Source organism: Macaca nemestrina, chromosome 11, assembly GCF_043159975.1.
Source record: "Macaca nemestrina isolate mMacNem1 chromosome 11, mMacNem.hap1, whole genome shotgun sequence".
Classification (NCBI taxonomy): Eukaryota; Metazoa; Chordata; class Mammalia; order Primates; family Cercopithecidae; genus Macaca; species Macaca nemestrina.
Genome location: NC_092135.1, coordinates 81,241,739 through 81,264,382, shown reverse-complemented (window position 1 = coordinate 81,264,382; position 22,644 = coordinate 81,241,739). Strand labels below are relative to the sequence as shown.

At 37.9% G+C, this 22,644-nt stretch overlaps 1 long non-coding RNA gene and 1 pseudogene across 1 annotated transcript in view; both read right to left on the bottom strand.

The window, feature by feature from the left end:
- The window catches only part of LOC112424354 (uncharacterized), a 264,332-nt gene that overhangs the window by 211,535 nt on the left and 30,153 nt on the right, over nucleotides 1–22,644 (bottom strand). The window lies entirely within an intron of this gene.
- LOC105468271 (5'-nucleotidase domain-containing protein 2 pseudogene) lies at nucleotides 16,205–17,884 on the bottom strand (annotated as a pseudogene).

Genomic DNA, 22,644 nt, shown 5'->3' with positions numbered 1-22,644 from the left:
CTCTCAAACCACAGTGCAATCAAACTAGAACTCAGGACTAAGAAACTCAATCAAAACCGCTCAACTACATGGAAACTGAACAACCTGCTCCTGAATGACTACTGGGTACATAACTAAATGACGGCAGAAATAAAGATGTTCTTTGAAACCAATGAGAACAAAGATACAACATACCAAAATCTCTGGGACACATTTAAAGCAGTGTGTAGAGGGAAATTTACAGCACTAAATGCTCACAAGAGAAAGCAGGAAAGATCTAAAACTGACACCCTAACACCACAATTAAAAGAACTACAGAAGCAAGAGCAAACACATTCAAAAGCTAGCAGAAGGCAAGAAATAACTAAGAGCAAAACTGAAGGAGATAGAGACACAAAAAACCCTCCAAAAAAATCAATGAATCCAGGGAAGGACTTTCTTAGCACAGTACATATGAAAGAAGCTAGTAAAAAAAATTTGTGGCTCAAGCCTGTAATCCCAGCACTTTGGGAGGCCGAGGCCGGTGGATCACGAGGTCAGGAGATGGAGACCATCCTGGCTGACATGGTGAAACCCCATCTCTACTAAAAATATTTTTTAAAAAAATTAGCTGGGCGTGGTGGGGGGCACCTGTAGTCCCAGCTACTTGGGAGGCTGAGGCAGGAGAATGGCGTGAACCCAGGAGGCGGAGCTTGCAGTGAGCCGAGATCACGCCACTGCACTCCAGCCTGGGCAACAGAGTGAGACTCCATCTCAAAAAAAAAAAAAAACATTTGTAAGATTAATAAATGTGATCCTTGTTCATTGTTGTAGTTTCATTATTAAGCAGAGTTCTGACACTTCTTAGCAAAGTACTCAACCCATAAGCGGTCATTGTTACAAATGTTTTAATTTTTTTTAAATTATGTCTGACACCCAAAAGATTAGTGTCCTTAATTTATAAAACATTCTTATTAATCATTAAGAATTGGTTGCTTTTCAGGTTCATATACTTCTGCAATATTCATTTAAGATCTAAAGTGAATACTTCTGTGATGAAAATTTTTCTCTAACACTTTAAATTTTTCAGCACACTCTTTTGCACATCATCATAGTCCTAGAATTGTACATATTAGGCTCTTAATATTTTAGAGTATGTAATTAATATTTGAGAATATGTTTTCAATATAAATTTTTATAACATCTGATATAAAAAATACTATAGGTCTGTGTATTTTTCTTTAAATTTAAAATTAAGGAGAATATTTACTGCCAATAGTTACCTCTCTACTCATTAGGTAAGCTTCATATACTTATATTTATTTCACTACACATCTCAAACCAAACTTTTCCGTATTTTTACAGTTCACAGTGCATATAGCTTCCCTGTTGAATTTGCCTCTCCTAACTAGTTTCTCAGAGAGTCTCACATAGCTTGTCCTCTTGATCTTATTTTCAACCTTTTATTATTTCACCCTAGCACAGAAACTAGAGACTTTGGTCTCTTTTATTCTGTTTCCACTACCATGAGAGATTCTCTTTTGAAGGTTTTTTTGTTGTAATTCTTATTACACATCATTCGTTAATTGCCCATGAAGATTTCCCATGATTTAAAGGTAGCAAGGTAATAGAATTATCAAAGATGTCATTATTGTGAAATATGTGCTCTCAATCTTTGTCATTTGGCTTCAGTTTCTGTCTCATGTCTCTCATTATTTGTCAGTTATTCAAAATTAACACCAGGAACTTTTGTGATGACTCTAAAATCAGAAAGAAGAAACAATGTTCCTACTTAAGAAATAGATTAAATACCATTTATCTATATTAAATCTAAAAACCTAAGCATCCTCCTGTTTACAGTTCACTTTACATAATTCCAAGAATAACTCAGTCGCCTACTAGGTCATGACATCAAAAAGTTGTATAATACAATTATTTGTCAAGCCCAAGCATAATATTTTTAAAGATCTCCCCTTTTCTCTGTAAATTATAAAGCAAATAGATCCCCAGTTCCACTGCAAGTCCTTTTCTATGATATTGGATCAAGCCCAAGCATAATATTTTTAAAGATCTCCCTTTTTTTTGAAATTATAAAGCAAATAGATCCCCAGTTCCACTGCAAGTCGTTTTCTATTATATTGAATCAAGCCCAAGCATAATATTTTTAAAGATCTCCCTTTTTGAAATTATAAAGAAAATAGATCCCCGGTTCCATTACAAGTCCTTTTCTATGATATTGAAATCCATGAAAAATGAAGAGGATAAATCTAATAGGAACTTGTCCCTTGCACTTTTTCCACAGGAACCATACCTTTGGGTTTAGTGATATTTCTACAATTTGAAAAGTTTATCTACCAAGATGTGGTGACTTTTATCTGAAATTTGTACACAAATATCATTCTTTATAAAGTTTTAGATATGTTTGATAACATTCTATGAATGCCTCCTTTTGAATTAAAGAAAAAAAATATGTTTAATCATTAGGGCACTTTCACTGAAAATTTCAGGGTACATTCCCTATTTTAGGCCTTAAGATTCTGAGATTTCCCTGAACTGTGCTTATTTATGCCAGTAGTACTAAAACTCAAACTAGAATGGCCTTTAAAAATAAAATGTAAAGCAATTTCTACCAAGCATATACAAAGGGTAGAGAAAACCCACATAATCAAAAAAGTCCTGAAAAGCATGTAGAAAGGTGGTAGCAGTAAAATACATTATAGTTTCAAGGTTGCATCAAGAAGGGCCTGTGCTTTTCCATAAATATCTACCCTACTCACCCAGCAAAATGACATTTGAAATTCTAAAAAGCAAATTCATTCCTTTGGTGTAACTTGATAAAATATCGATATCCCTGAGAATATTGCAATATTTTATCTGTCATTTTATTTTTAGTTTGAATGAGTTTCAGAATCATTTCCAGCCCGAACAATTCCAAACCATTAATAACTTACACTCAAAACAAGCACACATAAGCTGAGTCCATTTATATGTCAGGAACCTATAGTAAACTGCAAGTCCTGAAAATTACAATGTAGACTACAATGGTTATTAAAGGATAAGTAACAAAACATGGTAATTTGAATATGTATTATTAAAATTTAACAGTAACTGCACCAATGATTTAAAGACTTAGATAAACAAGAGTTTGTTTTTGGTTTTTTTCAGAGTGAAAAAAATTTACTGACATTAGAATTGCTGGTTCATGGTAACAATTAGAAGCACACCAACTTTTAGCTCATTTTGTTATTTTTAAATTCTCTAGAGATGATGTACCCCCCTACTGCCTGCATTCAGGGTGATCTACTCCCATAGTCTTATCCTTAAAGTTAAAATTACTGAGTTTTTCCATTTATACCTGTTGTAGAAAGTATAATATATAACTTCAGTAAAGAAAATAAATGACCTTCCATTTTTGCCATTGACTTAAAAGATTGTCTAGGGCAAGTCTAGGGCGGTTGTGCTAAGATGGTTGGTAAAGAAAACGGTATATAAACGAGAATTTGTTCAGCACAAATCCTGCAGACCAGGAGAATGGGAAGATATATTCAAAGTGCTGAAGGAAAAAAACTGCAACCAAGAATACTTCACCCAGTAAAACTGTCCTTCAGAAATGAGGGAGAAATAAAAACTTTTCCAAACAAAGGAGTTCATTACCACCACTAGGCCCGCTTTACAGGAATTGCTAAAAAAGAGTTCTTTAAGCTGAAAAAAAAAGCCCTTACTAATGACAAAAGCATAAGACAGTAAAAACTCAGTGGTATAAGTAATATATACTCATTCTCAGAATTTTTTCAATACTATAAAGTTGGCATGCAAAGCAATTTTATCCCTATTAGGAGAGCTAAACAACACAACTATTAAAAACAACTGTAGTTACAATAAGTTGTTAAGAGATATAAATTACAGAAACAACTGTACATTTTGACATCAGAATCATAAAAGGGGAAGGAAGTGAAAATGTAGTTTTTGTATGCAATTAAAGGCAAGTTGTTATCAACTTGAAGTAACCTAGAGGGATAAGATATTTTTTGTGATCCTCATGGTAATCACAAAGCAAAAACTTATAGGAGTTGCACAAAATATCAAAAAGAAAGAATAAAAACATACAACCACAGAAATCCATCAATCCACAAAGGAAGACAGTAAGAGAGCAAGATAAAAAACAAATGAACTACAAAATCATCAGAAAACAAATTACAATATAACAGTAGAAAGTTCCTATCAATAATGACCTCTAATGTAAATGAAATTCTCCAATAAAAAGACAGAGTGGCTGAATGGATTTAAAAATAGATATACAAGATTCAACTACATGCTGCCCATAAGAAATTTGCTTTACTAGTAAAGATACACACTGACTGAAAATGAAGGGATGGCAAAAGATATTTCATGCAAATTGAAAGGGAGAAGGGGTAATTATACTTATGTAAGTCCAAATAGATATGTCAAAAACTATAAAAAGAAACAAACAAGGTCATTATATAATAAAAGGATCAATCCCCCAAGAAGGCATAACCATTGTAAATATATATGCACTCAACATTGGAGCACTTAAACACATAAAACAAGTATTAAATGATCTGAAGCAAAAGATAATCTGCAATACAATAACAGCAGAGACCCACTCCTGACTTTTAACAATGGATAGATCATCTAGGCAGAATATTAGTAAAAAACAAAAATTAAACTTGAATTATACTTTAGTCCAAATGAACGTAACAGACATATACAGAAAATTCTACCAAACAACAGCAGAACACACATTCTTCTCAAGGACACATGAAACATTCTCCAGGATAGATCATGTTTGTCCACAAAACAAGCCTTAACAAATTTAAGAGGACTGAAATAATTTCAAATATCCTTTCAGACCACAATGGCATGAAGCCAGAAATCAGTAACAAGATAAGTCTAGGAATATACACAAATATGTGGAATTTTTAAAAACAATTGCCTAAACAACACAGAAAAAGATAAAAAAAAAAAAAATACCTTGAGACAAATGAAAATGGAAACAAAATATACCAATACTCCTGAGATGCAGCAAAAGCAGTCCTAAGAGGGACATTAATGGCAATAAATGTCTATATCAGAAAAGAAGAAAGGTCACAAATAATCTGACTTTACACCTTAAGGAACTATAAAAAGAAGAATAAACTAAGCCCAAAGATAGCAGATGGAAGGAAAGAACAAAGTTCAGACAAGAAATAAATGATACAGATACTAGAAAGTAAGAGAAAAAAAATCAATGAAACTAAATTTTTGGAAAGATAAAAATCAACAAATCCTTAGCTAGACTAACTAGGAAAAAGGAAGAAACTACTCAAAAAAGATCAGAAATGAAAACAGAGACATTACAACTGATATCATGGAAACACAAAGGATTATAAGAAACCATTATGAACAAATTTACTTCAACTAATTGGGGAAATCTATTTTTAAAAAATTCTGAGATGCATACAACAAACAGAGACTGAATCATGAAGAAACAGGAAAATCTAAGCAGTCCAGTAATGAGTAAGAAGATTAAATCAGTAATAAAACATCTCTCATCAAAGGAAAGCCCACAACCAGAAAGCTTCCCTGCTGAATTCTAAAAGACATTTAAAGAACTAACACCAATTCTTTTAAAATTCTTCCAAAAATTTAAAGAGGAACAAAGACTTTCTAAGGCATTTCATGAGACTAGCATTATCCCGATACCAAAGCAATACAAGTACACTAAAAGAAAAGAAAATTATAGGTCAATATCCCTGATGAACCAAAATGCAAAAAGCCTAACCAAAATATTAGCAAACCAAATTCAAGAACACATTAAAAGAATAATTCACCATGATCAAGTGGGATTTATCCCTGGAATGTTAGGATGTTTCAACATATGCAAATCAATAAATGTGACATACCACATTACAAAATAAAGAAGAAAAATTATATGATCATCCCTATAGATGTAGAAAAAGCATGTGACAACATTCAACACCCATTCTGATTTTTTTAAAAAACTCTCAACATATTAAGTATAGAGAGAATGTACCTCAACACATTAAAGACTATTTATGCCAAAATTGTAGCTAATATTATTCTCAACACCGAAAAGTTGAAAGCTTTTCCTCTAAGATCAGGGACAAAACAAGGATGCCCAATTTCAACCACTTCCTTTCAACACATTGGAAGTGCTGGCCAGAGCAACTAGGCAAAAGAATGAAAGAAAAGGCATCCTAAAAAGAGAGGAGGAAGGGAAATTGTCTGTATTTGCTGATGACATTATCTATACATAAAAAATCCATAAGACTCCAATGAAAAAAACTAATTGAATTGATCAAAAAAATCAGCAAATTTGCAGGGTACAAAATCAGTAGCATTTCTCTATACTAATAATGAACTATTCAGAAAGGAACTTAAGAAAATCCCATTTACAATAGCAAACCAAAAAAATTAGGTACAAACTTTACCAAGGATATAAAAGTCCTTTCTACTCAAAACAAGAAAACACTGATGAAAGAAATTGAAGAAAACACAATAAATATTAAGATATCCTGTGTCTGTGAGTGGAAGAATTAATATTCTGAATATATCCATACTACCCAAAGTAACCTATAGACTCAATGCAACTACTGTCAAATTTCAATGTCATTTTTCACAGAAATATAAAAAGAAAGCACTAATTTGTATGGAACCACAAAAGACCCCAAATAACCAAAACAGTCTTGAGCAAAAAGAACAAAGCTGGAGGCATCACACTTTATGATTTGAAACATTATAAATTAACAATAATTAAAACAGCATGGTATTGGCACAAAAACAGAAACACTGACCACTGGAATCAGACAGACGCTTCAGAAATAAACTCACCCATTTATAGTCCATTGATTTTTGAAAAGGGTGCAAAATACACACAATTAGGAGAGGACAGTGTCATCAATAAATAGGATCTGGAAACTGGTTATACACAGGCAGAATAAAATTAGACTCTTAAACCATATACAAAAATAAACTCAAAATAGAAAAAGGACTTCAGATCTGAAAGTATGAAACTACAAGAAGAAAACAGGTCAGAACAATGATTTATTTGGATATAACCCCAACAGCACAGACAACAAAAGCAAAAATAGACAAATGGGATGGCATTAAACTAAAAGTCACTGCACAGCAAAGGAAAAAAAGAAGTGAACAGACAACTCAGAGAATGCAAGAATATATGCAAACTATATCTGATAAGGGATTAATGTCCAAAATATAAAAGGGACTCAACTCATTAGCAAGGAAACAAATAGCTCAATTAAAAGATGGGCAAAGGACCTAAACAAATATTTCTTAAAAGAAGATATATATGAATGACCAATAGGTACACGATAAATGTTCATTACTAATCATTAGAGAAATACAAATTAAAACACAACAATATATAATCTTGTGTCTGCTAGAACGGCTTTTATCAAAAAGATGAATGGTAACAACTATGGGAGAGGAGGCAGAAAAAATAGAACTCTTATACAGGCATATCTTGGGGATATTGCAGTTTTGATTCCAGACCATGGTAATAAAACACATACTGCAACAATAGAGGCACAAGAGTATTTTGGTTTCTAAGTGCATGTAAAGTCATGTTTACAGTATACTGTAGTTTATTAAGTATGCCATAGCATTATGGCTAAAAAGACAATGTACGTATCTCAGTTAAAAGTACTTTATTGGCTGGGCGCGGTGGCTCATGCCTGTTATCCAGCACTTTGGGAGGCTGAGGTGGGTGGATCACAAGGTCAAAACCAGCCTGACCAACATAGGGAAACCCCATCTCTATAAAAATACAAAAATTAGCTGGGTGTGCTGGTGCGCACCTGTAATCCCAGCTACTCAGGAGGCTGAGACAGGAGAATCGCTCGAACCCAGGAGGTGGAGGTTGCAGTGAGCCAGGATAGTGGTTACTAAAGGTCTGGGTGGCTGTAACAAATTAGTGAAATAACACAACAAATTTTGCTACAATCATTGATCCTTCCTTTCACAAAGAATGTTTTTTATTATAATTTAAGTTCTGGGATACACGTGCAGAACATGCAGGTTACATAGGTATACACGTGTCATGGTGGTTTGCTGCACCCTTCAACCCATCATCTACATTAGGTATTTCTCCTAATGCTATCCCTCCCCTAACTACGCCCCCTATACCCCAGCAGGACCTAGTGTGTGATGTTTCTCTCCCTGTGTCCACGTGTTCTCATTGTTCAACTCCCACTTACGAGTGACAACATGTGGTGTTTGGTTTTCTGTTCTTGTGTTACTTTGCTGAGAATGATGGTTTCCAGCTTCATCCATGTCCCTGCAAAGGACATAAACTCATCCTTTTTTATGACTGTACAGTGTATTCATGGTGTATATGTGCCACATTTTCTTTATCTAGTCTATCATTGATGGGCATTCGGGTTGGTTCCAAGTCTTTGCTATTGTGAACAGTGCCACAATAAACATACATGTGCATGTGTCCTTATAATAGAATGGTTTATAATCCTTTGCGTATATACCCACTAATGGGATTGCTGGGTCAAATGACATTTCTAGTTCTAGATACTTGAGGAATCACCACACGGTTTTCCACAATGGTTGAACGTATTTACACTGCCACCAACAGTGTAAAAGCGTTACTATTTCTCCACATCCTCTCCAGCATCTGTTGTTTCCTGACATTTTAATGATCTCCATTCTAACTGGCATAAGATGGTATCTAATTGTGCTTTTGATTTGCATTTCTCTAATGACCAGTGATGATGAGCTTTTCTTTTTTTTTCATATGCTTGTTGGCTTCATAAATGTATTCTTTTGAGAAGTGTCTGTTCGTATCCTTCGCCCATTTTTTGATGGGGTTTTTTTGTTGTTGTTGTTGTTGTAAATTTGCTTAAGTTCTTTGTAGATTTTGGCTATTAGCTCTTTGTCAGTGGATAGATTGCAAAAATTTTCTCCCATTCTGTAGGTTGCCTATTCACTCATGATAGTTTCCTTTGCTGTGCAGAACTCATTAGTTTAATTAGATCCCATTTGTCAATTTTGGCTTTTGTTGTTATTGCTTTTAGTGTTTTAGTCATGAAGTCTTTGCCCATGCCTATGTCCTGAATGGTAGTGCCTAGGGTTTCTTCTAGGGTTTTTATGGTTTTAGGTTTACGTTTAAGTCTTTAATCCATCTTGAGTTAATTTTTGTATAAGGTGTAAGGAAGGGATCCAGTTTCAATTTTCTATATATGGCTAGTCAGTTTTCCCAACACCACTTATTAAATAGGGAATCCTTTCCCCATTGCTTGTTTATGTCAGGTTTGTCAAAGATCAGAGGGTTGCAGATGTGTGGCATTATTTCTGAGGCCTCTGTTCTGTTCCATTTGCCTATATATCTGTTTTGGTACCAGTACCATGCAGTTTTAGTTACTGTAGACTTGCAGTAGAGTTTGAAGTCAGGTAGCGTGATGCCTCCAGCTTTGTTCTTTTTGCTTAGGATTGTCTTGGCTATACATGCTCTTTTTGGTTCCATATGAAATTTAAAGTAGTTTTTTCTAATTCTATGAAGAAAGTCAGTGGTAGCTTGATGGGGATAGCATTGAATCTATAAATTACTTTGAGCAGTATGGCCATTTTCACGATATTGATTCTTCCTATCCATGAGCATGGAATCTTTTTCCTTTTGTTTGTGTCCTCTCTTATTTCCTTGAGCAGTGGTTTGTAGTTCTTCTTGAAGAGGTCCTTCACATCCCCTGTAAGTTGTACTCCTAGGTATTTCATTGTCTTTGTAGCAATTGTGAATGGGAGTTCACTCATGATTTGGCTCTCTGTGTGTCTAATATTGGTATATAGGAATTCTTGTGATTTTTGCATACTGACTTTGTATCCTGAGACTGCTGAAGTTGCTTATCAGCTTAAGGAGTTTTTGAACTGAGATGATGGGGTTTTCTAAATATACAATCATATCATCTGCACACAGAGACAATTTGACTTCCTCTCATCCTATCATGTGATAGCTTTTGATCATTTGATAGCTTTTGATTCACAGTACACCCTCTTTCAAATTTGAAGTCAATCCTCTCAAAACCTGATGCTGTCTTATCAACTAAGTTTATGCAATATTTTAGTTTTTGTCACCATTTCAATAATGTTCACAGCATCTTCAGCAGGAGTAGTTCCCATCTCAAAAATCACTCTCTTTTCTTAATCATAAGAAGCAACACTTTATCTATTCAAGTTTTATCATGAAACTGCAGTAATTCAATCACCTCTTCAGGCTCCACCTCTATTTCTACTTATCCTCCTATTTCCACCACATCTGCAGTTACTTCTTCCACTGAAGTCTTCACCTTCTCAAAATTATCCACGAGGGCAGGAATCAACTTCTTCCAAACTCATGGTAAGGCTAATATCTTCCTTCTCCTGTAAATCTCAAATATTCTTAATGACATCTAGAATAATGAATTCTTTCCAGTAGGTTTTGCATTTACTTTGCCCAGATCCATCAGAGAAATCACTATCTATGGTAACTATAGTCTTACAAAATGTATTCATTAAATAATAATACCTGACAGTCAAAATAATGCTTTGATCCATGACCTGCAGAATAGGTGTTGTGTTAGCAGATGTGAAAAACAACATTAATCTTCTTGTAAATCTCTGTTGGAGCTCTTAGGCGACCAGGTGCATTGTCAGTGAGCAGTAATGTTTTCAAAGAAATCTATTTTTCTGAGAAGCAGGTCTCAACAGTGGGCTTAAAATATTCAGTACACCATGCTACAAATAAATGTACTATCATGCAGGTTTTGTTGTTCCATCTATAGAGCACAGGCAGAGTAAATTGAGCACAATTACAGAACCCTTAAGATTTTCAGAATGATAAGAGAACGTTGGCTTTAACTTAAAATCCCCAGCTTCATTAGCCCCTAACAAGAGAACCTGTTCTTTAAAGGTTTAGAGCCAACCATTGACTTTTTTTTCTCTAGTTATGAAAGTCTCAGATGATACCTTCTTCCAATATAAGGCTATTTCATCTACATTAAAAATCTGTTCTTTGGTGTAGTCACTTTCAGCACTTATCTTAGATATGTCCTCTGGACAACTTGCTGCAGTTTCTCCATCAGCACTTGATGCTTCACCTTACACTTACATGTTATGGGTAAGTGTCTTTCCCAAAACTTCATGAACCAGCCTCTGCTACCTTTAAACTTTTATTCTGCAGCTTCCTTACTTCTCTCAGACTTCTTAGTATTGAACAGAGTTAGGGCCTTTCTTTGGATTAGGCTCTGGCTTGAGGGAATGTTGTGACTGGTTTGATCTTCTATTAAGATCACTCCAACTTTCGCCCTATCAGCAATGAGGCTGTTTTGCTTTCTTATCATTTGTGTATTCACTGGAGTAGCATTTTGAATTTCCTTCTAGAACTTTTCCTTTTATTCACAACTTTGCTGATGATTTGGCACAAGAGGCCTACCTTTCAGCGTATGGCTGTTTTCAACATGCCTTCCTCACTAAGCTTAATCATTTGTAGCTTTTGAGACATGTAACTGTTTCTTTTACTTGAATACTTACAGTCCTTGCTGGGTTATTAATTGGTCTAATTTTCTGCTATGTGTCTCAAGGATTAGGAATGCTTGAGGAGAAGGAAAGAGGTGGGGGAATGGCCCATCGGTGGAGCAGTCAGAACATACACAACATTTATTGATTAAATTCACCATCTTATATGAGTGCAATTCATGGTGCCCCAAACAATTACAATAGTAATATCAAAGATAACTTATCGGCCGGGCCCAGTGGCTCATGCCTGTAATCCCAGCACTTTGGGAGGCCGAGGCGGGCAGATCACAAGGTCAGGGGTTCAAGAGCAGCCTGGCCAACATGGGAAAATCCCATCTCTACTAAAAATACAAAAATTAGATCCTTGAGGAATCTCCATACTGTTTTCCATAATGGTTGAACTAATTTACAATCCCAGTGTAAAAGTGTTCCTATTTCTCCACATCCTCTCCAGCACCTGTTGTTTCCTGACTTTTTAATGATTGCCATTCTAACTGGTGTGAGATGGTATCTCATTGTGGTTTTGATTTGCATTTCTCTGATGGCCAGTGATGATGAGCATTTTTTCATGTGTCTGTTGGCTGTATGCATGTCTTCTTTTGAGAAATGTCTGTTGCATTGGGAGTTATACCTGATGTAAATGACGAGTTGATGGGTGCTGACAAGTTGATGGGTGCAGCACACCAACATGGCACAAGTATACATATGTAACAAACCTGCACGTTATGCACATGTACCCTAGAAGTTAAAGTATAATAATAATAAATTTAAAAAATAAAATAAAATAAAATTAGCCAGGTGTGGTGGCAGGTGCCTGTAATCCCAGCTACTCAGGAGGCTGAGGCAGGAGAATAGATTGAACCCAGGAGGCAGAGTTTGTGGTGAGCCAAGATCATGCCACTGTACTCCAGCCTGGGTGACAAAGCAAGACTCCATCTCGGGGGAAAAAAAAAAAAAAGATAACTCATCACAGATCACCATAACAGATATAATAATAATTTAAAATGTATAGATAGTTCAAGAATGATCAAAATGTAACACAGAGATACAAAGTGAGCACATACTGTCACAATAGACTTGCTCAATGCAGTCTTTGCACAAACTTCCAATTTGCAAAAAAAAAAAAGTATCTGTGAAGCACAATAAAGCAAAGTATGATAAGACAAAATGAATTATGCTTGTATATTATTGGTGGGAATGTAAATTAGTACAGTCATTATGGAAAATCTTGTAGATGTTCCTCAAAAAACTAAAAAGAGAACTACCATGTGATCCAGTAATCCCATTTCTGCATCTATATCCAAAGAAAGTAAAATCAATATGTTGAAGAGATCTTTGCACATTCATGTTCATTGTGGCATATTCACAATAGCCAAGATATGGATTAAACCCAAATGTTCATCAATGGACAAATGGATAAAGAAACTATGGTCTAAATATACAATGGAATACTAGTCAGCCTTAAAAGGCAAGGAATTCCTGTTATTGGGGACAACATGGATAAATCTGAAGGACACTATGCTAAGTGAAATAAACCAGGAACAGAAAGAGAAATACGTCATGATCTCACTAATACGTGGAATGTAACAAAGCTGAACTCATAGAAGTAGAAAGTAAAATGATGGTTATCAGAGGCTGTAGGTGGTGGAGGGTGGGAGGATAGGAATGGGGAGTTGCTGATCAACGGGTACAAAGATTCACATAGGAGGAATAGGTTTTGAGGTCTTTTGCACAGCGGGGTGACTATAGTCAATAATATTGTATTAAGTATTTCAAAATAGTTAAGAGAGTAAATTCCAAATGTCTCACCATAAAAATATAGGTAAACAATGTGAAGAATATGTTAATTAGCTTGATTTAATCATTCCACATTGTATACATCTATTAAAACATCACACTGTGCCTCATAAATGTATACAACGATTGTTAACCAAAAATAACATTTTTGTATATATTCTTGCAAGTATTTCAGAAATTATGTTAGACATTTCTTGATCTGACCAAAGAGGAAACATCTTGCTGAAACACATGTAAATTTAATCTTACAACTAGTTTGATGGCGGTGCCATCTAATGTTGTTACAACAGTTTAATTTAGGCAGGAGGCAAAATGTTCTACAAGACTTGAAACAGAAGATCCTCAAATAAAAACAGTTGATGTTTACATATATGTTTTATAATATATTATTATAAAAATAATTTTATCTCTCTCTTTTTTTTTTTTTTTTTTTTTTTTTTGAGACGGAGTCTCGCTCTGTCGCCCAGGCTGGAGTGCAGTGGCGCGATCTCGGCTCACTGCAAGCTCCGCCTCCCGGGTTCACGCCATTCTCCTGCCTCAGCCTCCCGAGTAGCTGGGACTACAGGCGCCCACAACCGCGCCCGGCTAATTTTTTGTATTTTTAGTAGAGACGGGGTTTCACCGTGGTCTCGATCTCCTGACCTTGTGATCCGCCCGCCTCGGCCTCCCAAAGTGCTGGGATTACAGGCGTGAGCCACCGCGCCCGGCCTATAAAAATAATTTTATCTCTCTACAGTATGTTGCATGAATTTTGGCTTGCTATTACTAAAAATTTTAGCAAAAATTGGTTATAAAAGCCAAACAAATCTAAATTTGGCTTTTAATATGACTGTCAATTTGTTTTTAATTTTTAGTGTAATTTTTCTAGATTGAAACAAATTGCATGTGAACATGTAACAAAAGTGACAATTCAGTAAAATATTTTAAAAATTATAAGGGAAACATTTGCATGACCAGAAAATATTTGCATGACTAGATACCCATATATGAATCCCAGTACTAATTTCTAGAGAAACTGTGTTCTGGTCCTTACCAATCAAAATACAACCTCATTCTTTATAATATCCCAGCATTGAAAAAATATAAAAAGATGATCTTTAAAATGTAGCATGGCTCCAGATACTGATGTAAAAGATAGTAAAATTGCAATATAAGAGATAGTGCCTTATAAAATGTTAGAATTTTTTCTAATATTTTCCAAAATAAAGATCATTTATCATATTTGAACCTATTACAACGCTTGAGTATGTTGTATATAAAACATGGTTCACTCCTGATTGTTTTAAGAATTTCAATAAAAATTTCAACTGCAACTGCGTGAGCAGGTGTGATCCAGTTTAGGTAAATTAAGTAGAACCAGAAAGAAAAAGTCTATGATTAGAAAAAGAAAACACAGATAAAAATAATTCTAAAGTTTCTGTGAATTGGGATCAAGGAAATAAGGCTAATGTCCAAAGGGGCTCAGGGGCAAACAGCCCTCTTGTTGAAAAGGTCTGTCCTCATGCTTAGGGATGTTTCTGCTTCCCTGTACTGACCAGGTTTCTGCATGCATATACTGAGTGCCTGTTATGCCTCACAGAGAATCCTAACACTGGGCATACAGGCTGATTTTAAGGAACTTACACACAAGTGGCAGAGACAGTTATGAGGAACCCACAATTACAAAGATAGTACAGACAGGGTTATAGTGGAGGTAAGTAGAGGAAATGTGGTTGCAAAGGGGGCTCTCCTAAGACAGTCATAGTGGATCAAAGGTTTACCTGAAGATTCTTGATCTCAGCCTTTATAAGTGAGAGTAAGCCAAGTGAAAGAGAAGGACAAAGATGTTCAGGGGGATGTGCAATGGCACCATGGCAAAAAAACAAAAAAAGATCACGGTATGGTTCTTTTGATATGGCTGACAGTTTGGTGTATATGGGGAAATAAAAAGGGATAAGTCTTAGGTATTTTACTCTCTTTGTATCAATTGTGACTGGGAGTTTGCTCATGATTTTGCTCTCTGTCTATTATTGGTGGATAGGAATGCTTGTGATTTTTGCACATTGATTTTGTATCCTGAGACTTTGCCAAAGCTGCTTATCAGCTTAATGAGATTTGGGCTGAGACAATGGGTTTTCTAAATGTACAATCATGTCATGTGCAAACAAAGACAATTTGACTTCCTCTTGTCCTATTTGAATACCCTTTATTTCTTTCTCTTGCCCGATTGCCCTGGCCAAAACTTCCAATACTATGTTGAATAGGAGTGTTGAGAGAGGCCTTCCTTTCCTTGTGCCGGTTTTCAAACGGCATGCTTCCAGGTTTTGCCCACTCAGTATGATATTGGCTGTGGGTTTGCCATAAATAGCTCTTATTATTTTGAGATACGTTCCATCAATATCTAGTTTATTGAAAGTTTTTAGGATAAAGGGGTGTTGAAATTTATCAAAGGCCTTTTCTGCATCTATTCAGATGCAGATAAGATCATGTGGCTTTTGTCATTGGTTCTGTTTATGAGACGGATTAAGTTTATTGATTTGCATATATTGAACCAGCCTTGCATCCCAGGGAAGAAGTGGACTTGACCGAGGTGGATAAGTTTTTTGATGTGCTGCTGGATTCGGTTTGCCAGTATTTTATTAAGGATTTTCACATCGATGTTCATCTAAACACTGCTATAGCATCTCAAACACTGCTTTATCTGTGTCCCAGATATTCTGGTACATTGTGTCTTTGTTCTCATTGGTTTCAAAGAACTTATTTATTTCTGCCTTAATTTTGTTATTTACCCAGTAGTCATTCAGGAGCAGGTTGTTCAGTTTCCATGTAGTTGTGTGGTTTTTGTTGTTGTTGTTTTGTTTTGTTTTTTTGGGGAGGAGACCACTTTTATTGCTTGTCTGGGTGGACGCCCAGGGTGGACAGGGCAGGAGGGGCTGGGGGCCTGTCCCGGACAATAAAGGCGCCCTCAGCGGATGTGGGCCATGTCGCCAAGGAAGGGCATCTTCATGCAGCTGGTGCAGAGCTGGTCCATCCAGAGGGGCGCCTCCTGCTGCAGCGGGGTGGGGCGCAGGTAGACAGTGAAGTCCACACGGTAGTTGAGCAGGCAGCTGAGGGAGGCCATGTAGAGGTCAGAGAAGTGCACGAGGCATCTCAAGAAGTAGGTGGGGTTGTGGAAGGTGCGGAAGATGCTGCCAAACTGCGCGCTGAACATGGCCTTGGTGACGCACCTCAGCTCCTGCCGTTCTTTCATCCGGGCAGCTAGCACCTGCCTGGACTCCGCGTCCTGATAGGTCTGCATGCGCTCCAGCAGCCCCCTGAGTGCTTGCTGCCACTCAGCCAGTGCATGTACTGCTCTGTGTTGATGATGCGCATCTCACGCTCCAGCTCAGGGATGAAGGCGCCCCTGCGCCAGCCGTGCCGCAGCATGAGATCCACCAGGTCACTATAGAGGTGGTCCCCGAAGTAGAGCACGCGGGGGCCACGCCATTCCGTCAAGCGAAGGAAGTCAAACAGGTTTCCCTGCCGATAGATCTTGCCCTTTTCCAAGCGGGTGATCCGGTCCCACTGAAGCGAGCCCTTCTCATCGAGTTTTCTGAAAGGCTTGCGCCGGTCAGTGAAAAAGCTGGGCTTGTCTGCCTGGACAATGACCACATCGAAGAGCTGGCGCCAATCGGGACCCACCGTGTGCCGCATCCCTTAGTCTACGAAGCTGAAAGGACTGTTGGTGATGAGGAACAGCTGTTTCCCATGGGCCACCAGGCAACTCAGGACGGCAAACGTCTCGTCCCCTCTCAGGATGTACTTCTCCATGTCCTGCTCGATCCACTGGTACATGAGGACCTTCACATGCACTTCTAGGATGGCGTCTGTCACGTCCTTGTAGAGGTGCGCTTGGTCAAACTCCAGGCTGTGGCCCAGGAAGTAGTCCACCACGCAGGACAGCAGAGCCATCTCCGGCAGCGAGAAGATGTCCATGAACTGCTTAATGGAGGGACCCTTGCCATAGAAGCCACTCATCTGGTATAGTGGGATGTGCTGGGTGCCCCCATACAGCTCGATCACTTCCTCATCTGGCACAGGCTGGAGGCCCCTGTAGGCTGTCCCCAGCTGCACGTAGTGGAAGGCGTCAATCTTTATCAGAAGGCTCTTCTGAATGTCACAGTGGAGGCCACGGATGGCAAAGCTGGGGTTGTAGTCGTACTTCCGAATCCCCCCTGGGTACTTGTAGTGCTCGATCAGGATGTCACGGGCGGCGCTGAAGATCTCGGGGTGCAGTGCATCTGCATACTGGGCCAGAGTGTAGTCGTAGTCAAAGCCATAGACTTCAACGTCACGCAGGCTGATCTCGTTGTTGGCATAGATGGCTGCTGGGTTCAGGAGACTGCAGACCTCGGAGGGCAGGAGGTCATGCACCAGTCTCCTCACGTCCTGGTAGCGAGCCCATAGGTGCGCGCTGAGGTCGGCGCCGCCTGCGGGTGCCTGGGCGGGAGCGGAGCGGGGCGCCAAGGCAGTGGGCGCCGGGACCTGGGGGTCCGCAGCCAGGGCAGGAGGGCCAGGACGAGGCAGCTCGCGGCAGGCGGTGGCCTCCACACAGCAGCCCCGCACTCGCCATGCCCACCGCGCGCCGCTGGCACCCGCCGCCCGCCACCGGCACTGCCCTGGGCCCTCCCGCTGCCCGCGGACTCAGTTGTGCGGTTTTGAGTGAGATTCTTAATCCTGAGTTCTAACTTGATTGCACTGTGGTCTGAAAGATTGTTGGTTATGATTTCCATTCTTTTGCATTTGCTCAGGAGTGTTTTACTTTCAATTACCTGGTCAATTTTAGAATAAGAACAATATGGTGCTGAGAAGAATGTATATTCTGTTTATTTGGGATGGAGAGTTCTGTAGATGTCTATTGGGTCCGCTTGGTCCAGAGCTGAGTTCAAGTTCTGAATATTCTTCTTAATTTTCTGTCTCATTGATCTAATACTGACAGTGGGGTGTTAAAGTCTCCCACTATTACTGTGTGGGAGTCTAAGTCTCTTTGTAGGTCTCTAAGAACTTGCTTTATGAATCTGGGTGCTCCTGTATTGGGTGCATATATATTTAGAATAGAGAGCTCTTCTTGTTGCATTGATCCCTTTACCATTATTTAATGCCCTTCTTTGTCTTTTTAGAGCTTCATTGGTTTAAATTCTGTTTTATCAGAGACTAGGATTGCGACCCTTGCTTTTTTTTTTTTTTTTTTTTTTTTTTTTTTTTTTTTTTTTGCTTTCCATTGCTTGGTAAATATTCCTCCATCCCTTTATTTTGAGCCTATGTGTGTCTTTGCATGTGAGATGGGTCTCCTGAATACAGAATACAGCACACCACTGATGGGCCTTGATTCTTTATCCAGTTTGCCAGTCTGTGTCTTTTAATTGGGGCATTTAGCCCATTTACATTTAAGGTTAATATTGTTATATGTGAATTTAATCCTGTCATTATGATGCTAGCTGGTTATTTTGCCTGCTAGTTGATGCAGTTTCTTCACAGTGTTGATGGTCTTTACAATTTGGTATGCTTTTGCAGTGGCTGGTACCAGTTTTTGCTTTCCATATTTAGTGCTTCCTTCAGGAACTCTTGTAAGGCAGGCATGGTGGTGACAAAATATCTCATCATCTGCTTCTCTGTAAAGGATTTTATTTCTCCTTTGCTTATGAAGCTTAGTTCGGCTGGATATGCAATTCTGGGTTAAAAACTTTCTTTAAGAATGTTGAATATTGGCCCCACCTCTCTTCTGGCTCATAGGGTGTTTTGCAGAGATATCTGCTGTTGGTCTGATGGGCTTCCCTTTGTGACCAGACCTTTCTCTCTGGCCGCCCTTAATACTTTTTCCTTCATTTCAACCTTGGTGAATCTGACAATTATGTGTCTTGTGGTTGTTCTTCTCAACCACTGCTATTCAACATAGTATTGGAAGTTCTGGTCAGAGTAGTCAGCAAGAGAAAGATATAAAGCCTGTTCATATAAGAAGAGAGGAAGTCAAATTGTCTCTGTTTGCAGATGACATGATTGTACGTTTAGAAAACCCCATCATCTCAGCCCAAAATCTCCTTAAGCTGATAAGTAACTTAAGCAAAGTCTCAGGATACAAAATCAATGTGCAAAAACCACTAACATTCCTATACACCAATAACACACAGAGAGCCAAATCATGAGTGAACTCCCATTCACAATTGCTACAAAGAGAATAAAATATCTAGGAATACAACTTACAAGGGATGTGAAGGACTTCTTTAAGGAGAACTACAAACCACTGCTCAAGGAAATAAGAGAGGACATAAACAAATGAAAAAACATTCCATGCTCGTGGATAGGATAGGAAGAGTCAATATCATGAAAATGGCCATACTGCCTGAAGTAATTTATAGATTCAATGCTATCCCCAACAAGCTACCATTGACTTTCTTCACAGAATTAGAGAAAATTATGTTAAATTTCACATGGAACCAAAAAAGAATATTTGTAGCCAAGACAATCCTAAGCAAAAAGAACAAATTACAGGCATCATGCTACCTGACTTCAAACTACACTACAAGGCTACAGTATGAAAGCAGCATAGTACTGGTAGAAAAACAGATATATAGACCAATGGAACAGAACAGAGGCCACAGGAATAATACCACACATCTACAACTGTCTGATCTCTGAAAAACCCAGCAAAAAAAGCAATGGGGGAAAGATTCCCTATTTAATAAACGGTGTTGGGAAAACTGGCTAGCCATATGCAGAAAACTGAAACTGGACCCCTTCCTTACACTTTATACAAATATTAACTCAAGATGAATTAAAGACTTAAGCATAAACCTAAAACCATAAAAACTCTAGAAGAAAGCCTAGGCAATACCATTCAGGACATAGGTATGGGCAAAGACTTAATGACTAAAACATCAAAAGCAATGGCAACCAAAGTCAAAATTGACAAATGGGATCTACTTAAACTAAAGAGCTTCTACGCAGCAAAACAAACTGTCATCAGAGTGAACAGGCAACCTACAGAATGGGAGAAAGTTTCTATCCATCTGACAAAGGGCTAATATCCAGAATCTACAAAGAACTGAAACAAATTTACAAGAAAAAACAACCTCATCAAAAAAAATGAGTGAATGATAAACAGACACTTCTCAAAAGAAGACATTTATGCAGCCAACAAACATAAGAAAAAAAAAAAAAGCTCATCATCACTGGTCATTAGAGAAATGCAAATCAAAACCACAATGAGATACCATCTCAGGCCAGTTAGAATGGCCATTATTAAAAAGTCAGGAAACAACAGATGCTGGAGGATGTGGAGAAATAGAAATGCTTTTACAGTTGGTGACAGTGTAAATTAGTTCAACCATTGTGAAAACAGTGTGGCAATTCCTGAAGGATCTAGAACCAGAAATATCATTTGAACCAGAAATACCATTTGAACCAGCAATCCCATTATTGGGTATATACCCAAAGGATTATAAATCAGTCTCCTATAAAGACACATATATATGTATGTTTATTGTAGCACTGTTCACAACAGCAAAGACTTGGAACCAACACAAATGTTCATCAATGATAGACTGGATAAAGAAAATGTAGCACATATACATCATGGAATACTATGCAGGCATAAAAAATGATGAGTTCATGTCTTTTGCAGGGACATGGATGAAGCTGGAAACCATCATTCTCAGCAAACTAACATGAGAACAGAAAACCAAACACCACATGTTCTTACTCATAAATGGGAGTTGAACAATGAGAACACATGGACACAGGGAGGGGAACATCAGACACTGGGGCCTGTGGGGGTGTGGGAGGCTAGAGGAGGCATAGCATTAGGAGAAATGCCCAATGTAGATGGGTTGATGGGTGCAGCAAACCACCATGGCACTATGTAACAAACCTGCACATTTGCACACATACCCCAGAACTTAAAGTTAAAAAAAAAAAAGAAAGAAAATATGGCATATATACATCATGGAATACTATGTAGCCAAAAAGGGATGAGTTCATGTCCTTTGCAGGGACATGGATGTAGTTGGAAACCATCATTCTCAGCAAACTAACACAGGAACAGAAAACCAAACACTGCATGTTCACTCATAAGTGGGAGTTGATCAGTGAGAATGCATGGACACAGGGAGGGGAACATCACACACTGGGGCCTGTCAGGGTGTGGGGGGCTAGGGGAGACACACTGGGGCCTGTCAGGGTGTGGGGGGCTAGGGGAGACACACTGGGGCCTGTCAGGGTGTGGGGGGCAGAGGGAGGGATAGCATTAGGAGAAATACCTAATGTAGATGACAGGTTGATGGGTGCAGCCAACCACCATGGCATGTGTATACTTATGTAACAAACCTGCACTTTCTGCACACGTATCCCAGAACTTAAAGTATTTAAAAAAAAAAAAAAAAAAGAGGCCAAAAGTGAAAGAAAAGTTTCCATCAACTAGATGATAAGGGCTTGCCTAAATTAAGGCAGTTGCAATGGGGAAAAAAGAGGAGATGCAATAATGAAGAAATTTTTTAAAAAGCAATAGACTTTGATAGTTGGTGGTATGTGTGAGCTAAAGAAGGTACATATAGGATGATTCCTTATTTCTGAATTGAGGGACTGGGTGAATAGCAGTTCCACCTATCAAGATAGGGGATAAAGAGAAAGAGTTGGAATTTAATTCATATCAACTTTATTTTAATGGGATCTCATATTTAATTTTGTTCTGACTTTTCCCACTGAATTTCCAATAACACTATTATCACCGACTTCATTGGATAAAGTGTCTGCCAAATCTATACGCTAAGACTCCACAGTAAACATCTTGAAATATGGAAGGTAAAACATTTCTGGGTTTGTGGAATCAAGTTGCTATCAACAATAGGATTGTCCGCGATAAAAAAGAATTACAAAAAACTGTTCTTGCTTTCTCTTTTACCATAACATATATATTTAGGCTCAAAATATAATCATGTCATTATCTGAAAGGATTCCGGGTAGAAAACCCTTCAATCAAAATTACTTATTTCTCTAGCTCTGTCACAAGTTTGCAGTGATTTTGTCACAATGCTGAATTTTCCAAGCAACAAAACCAAAAGGTTATTTACTAAACATGAAGATGCCAACTATTTTTCTTCCTTTGTTGATTTCCCTCTTGAAACTGTAAATAGACACCCTATTCCCTGAAAACTTGTTGTTATCAGTCAGCTTCTTTCATACCATACTTTATACCATATGCTTTATTAGTGAGTTTATTCAATCATTCTAAAGGGCAACATCTATTTCTTTCCCTTCTGCTCAAAATCTTTGCAGACTATAAATTTATATAATTCAAGAGCTAGGAAAAACGGCAAGGCAAAAATCCCCTACACATGA